Here is a 4,401-nt window from a genome sequence, read left to right as displayed (position 1 = left end):
AGACAGCCACACATCATAGAGAGCATAGGTGTGTCTGGATGGCCCATCACTGGCAATGTGAGATTGCAGAGCTAGGCACAGCCCAACTTACACTTGAAGAGGCTGTGTCCTGCTTTCACTTAAAGGGCTGAATACCGCTTATAGTTATCCTTTAGCCAGAGCAGGAAAGGTAGGTAGCCTGTGGACTTCAAAGGGAACCCTCTAGAAGATTCTCCCACTTCAAAGGAACAACCAGGTATAACTATTGGACCTTAGACACCAACTCTTCAGTACACATATGGACCTGCGGAGACTTTGTCAGGAAAGGCTATCGTGCTGCTGTAGGACTGTCACTCTGCTAGACTGCTGCCCTGCTGGGCTGCTGCCTTTCTAGACTGCTGTCCTGCTGACCTGCTGCCCTCCTGCCTGAATCAGAGGAACTTGAACCTGCACCTTTACTCAGGACTCCAAGAATGACCCCTGTGACTAGTTTGTTGGCCTCCTGTTCAGAGCCACAGGGACATAGGCTTACAACCACTTGAACCAGCAGCCAGATCTAGCTAGAGCAAGACCCTAACACCAAAATGGCGCTTCTAAGGCCCTAGACCCATGGTGTGCCCTCAGATTTAAGTTTTTTAACTCTTTGTAACAGCAAACTGACCCAAAGGGGTCAAAAACGTGTCACTTATACAGCCTGACAGTGGGAAATTGCGTCAAACTGACCCTTTATGTGACAGCATCAATCGCCTGTAAGTAGCACCATGGCGAAGATCCAGCCCAACCACTTATGAAGACAACAGGATCTTCACACTACAGTGGCAACTGTTCATGATGCAAGGCCTGCTCTACATGCTACATTGATAACCATTATTAATGCTTCACTGCTCCTTGCGGCCCCTCTCCAGCGCAAACTGGCCTTTTTGTGCTGGACTGAGAAGGTAACCTGTGCTTCATCATCATTGGCCTGAACTTGTTACTTTCTCCCAGTCTTGCAGGACCAGATAGCTGCGTGTGTCATGTTGGGGGTTTTGGAGCTCTTTTCACTGAAATCTTTTAAAATTCCATATCTCTGGATCTATTGATTGGATTTTTGCTGTTTTGGGTTTTTTTCTTTAAAAAAAAAATCAAATCTACTCTATATTTCAAATTTGGTGTCAGATTATTTTTGTGTAGTGTTTTCATTTTATTACTATTTGAAGTGTTACACAAATACTTTACACATTGCCTCTAAGTTGAGCCTGACTGATCTGTGCCAAGCTACCAGAGGGTTAAGTACAGGTTAATTTAGGGTATCCTTGTGACATCATCCTGATAAGAATTGTGGTTACTAATTGAGTAGGGTTTCTCCTCCTCCAACAAGTAATCTCATTTGTCAGCCATGTGTTTTAGGGTCTTGTTGAATCTTTCCTCAAGCACATTGATTTGTGGATGGTTGGGTGTGGAGAATGTGTTGATTAATCCACACTCATTCCACAAAACTTTATGTATGCAAACATGAAGATGGTGCCCCCGTCAGACACCAATTCCTTGGAGAGTGCAACTCAGTTGAAAATCCCCATCAGGTCCCCAACCACCGCAGGTGCAATCGCAGACCCTATTCACTGCAGGTGCAGTCACAGACCTCAGAGGGATTGCCTTTGGAAATCTAGTGGCATGGTTCACCAAGACCAAGTTAAACCTTTTGCCTAAAGGGTCTTGGTGTCCAAGGGTCCTGCAGTGTTGATGCCTACCATTTCAAAGGGTGTGTAAATGTTATATAAGGAATTCAGGGGAACCTTCACTTTTTCCCTGTTTTTCCACTGACCTGGCAGGTGAGTCAGGTCCCTCAGAACGTATCTGAGGCTATTTTCATTCAGAGAAAAAAGTAGTTGGAGACAGCTTGTCAAAGGTTTTGTACTCCCCAAATGCCCTGCCAATGGAAGTTCAAGAGCCAGCACCAGGAGGAAGACCCGGTAGCAATTGGGGGTGGGGGGACACAAACATGTGTTACCCCTTGCACAAGCACCTAAGACTCACTATATAGGAGGCCATTCTCCCAGTATATGAGGCAATCTCCAAGGACGTCACCTGCTGCCAGGGCTTCAGCCTGATGCTTCATAACCTTTAGGGTTGGGCACTCCTTTTATGCCTTACAGAACTCCTCCCTGGAAGGCCCGCCATCTGCTTGCCATCAATCAAGTTCTGGCTGGTCTCCAAGGGAGACAATGTACTCCCCAGTAGGCTTCGGTGTGGCCTCATCTGGTCCACCATCCACCTGTACTGTGGGAGTCTCAGGGGCAGCCTTGCCACACCCCTGCCCTTCCTTTTCCGGGCAGCGGTCTGGGCCATCGTTCTAGTCATCACACTTTCTTGACTCCCCTCCTGGGCAGCCATGTACCTGGTAATCAAACAAACCCACTCAGGCAAACCTAACATTTCCCGGTGTGACCTGAGCTCTACTTCCTTTCAGGCAGTGTGCTCCAGATCATTCCCTAGTAAACAGTGTATGGGCATGACAGGGCTCTCAGCGACCTCAAGAGGACAAGCGACCACCCCACCCCCATTCAAATGGACCCAGGGCCACAGCAAAGTGCAACCTGCTAGAATGGACTGGGTTTCACTGGCTCTGAAGACACTATATGACACCTGACATTAATCATACTGGCTCCTGTGTCCATCAGAACCTTCACCCTCTGCCCATTGATGATGATTCACTGGCTGTACTTGGAAATATTAGAAGGCATATGGGCTTTGGGCAACATCTCTCTGCGGCCAAGGACACTAGGGTAACCACAGTTGTCTCCCCCACAATAACTGGGGCCATCTCCTCACCATGCACTACACTGACAAATCTAGGGGTCTGCTCACCGCCAGGGTGCTGCTGCCTTTTGCAACACTAGGCATCATCCTTGGTGTGCCCATACAGGTAACACTCATAACAGTTGGGGATAAACTTGCCAATGTTCTTATCAACGCATCCTTTTTTGTTGTCAGATTAGGGCTGAGATCCTTTCACTTAAGAATCTTTTTTGGGGCCTTGAGAGATCTCCTCCACCCATTTGAGAGCCCCCCAGATATCTTTCTGGACAATCCGGTGCTCGCCTCGAACTCTGCCTCCTCAGCAAGCTTGACCCCTGGGGACCCCTTCCTGTTTCCAAATGGGTTAGCACCAATTTGAAATTGGTGCTAACTGTGAAAAACAATCCTACATCGCACTGCGACTTACAATTAGGAAGAAAACGCCCCTTCTTAATTGTGACTCACAAACCTATTTTGAGATTTGGTAAATAGATTACCGAATCGCAAATTAGGGTCTGTACATACCAAAATGCTTTTTTCTTGTAGCAAACGGCCCGATTCTGCGAATTGGGCCATTTGCGTCAAGAAAAAAAGTACGTACATCTGGCCCCTGGCCTCATGAGACTAGATCAAAGTACAAGAATATGGCCAACTGTGATGGAGCAAGGGTTGGATACAAAGAGAGGATTGGGCCCAGATGGCACTTAACTTTGGATTTAGAAGGAATTTTGAGGAAAATGGGGTAAGGATGCTGGTGGTGTCCAAAGAGGGAGTGTTATAGTCACGGAACCACTAGACAAAAGTTGCAGTAAAGACTTCTACTTTCAGATTTAGCCATGCTTTTAGAATTCTAAAATCTCCAGCAGGATGAAGCTAAACGCTGTAAACAATGAGAGTTCCAAGAACCTGGATAACTCTTTGGCGAAGAACCACTGAGCAGGATTTGTTGATGCTGAGAATAATGTAGCAGGACCTGCTGCGAAGTCAGGCCCACCGGCGGTGCAAGTCGGGCGGATAGACGAACAGGTTGATCTTGGTCTTCTCTCAATTCTTAGTGCAGATATAAAAACAAAAAAAACATTTTCAAAGCCCCAAGTTTTGCACTTTTGCTATCTGGGTCCCCTTAATAACTCCACCAAAGGTCCCAGACTGGAGGGGCACCACCTGGGGGAGGGGGTTAGAACTCACTCAGGCTGGGTCCGGGTGCTGGTTCAAGATGTCCCTGAGGCTCTGATCAGAAGGCCAGCCTATATCCCTTGAATTTCCTCTTGTTGTCCTGGATTCAAGTGATGAAACAGGTGTCAAGCAGCAGGGCAGACCTCCCAGAATTTAAGGCAGGCTCCATTCCAGGCCAAGCAGATAGCCCTTGAATTTCCTCTTGTTTTCCTGAATTCAAGTGATGAAACAGGGATCAAGCAGCAGGGCAGGCCTCCCAGATTTCAAGGCAGGCTCCATGCAGCAAAGCAGTCCATCCTGGTACCGTGAAGCAGTTTAAGGCAAGCCACAGCAGCAAGCAGTCCTTTGAGAGTACTTCCGTAGGTCCAAAAAGTGAACAGTTTCCAGGTTGCCAGCAAGAATCAACAGTTCTTGGCTCTTCTTTTCTCCAGCATCCAGGCAAGACTAGGAATGTTTTGAGGAGGTTGG

Source organism: Pleurodeles waltl, chromosome 1_1 (assembly GCF_031143425.1).
Source record: "Pleurodeles waltl isolate 20211129_DDA chromosome 1_1, aPleWal1.hap1.20221129, whole genome shotgun sequence".
Taxonomy (NCBI): Eukaryota; Metazoa; Chordata; class Amphibia; order Caudata; family Salamandridae; genus Pleurodeles; species Pleurodeles waltl.
Note: the sequence above shows the minus strand (reverse complement) of the source record.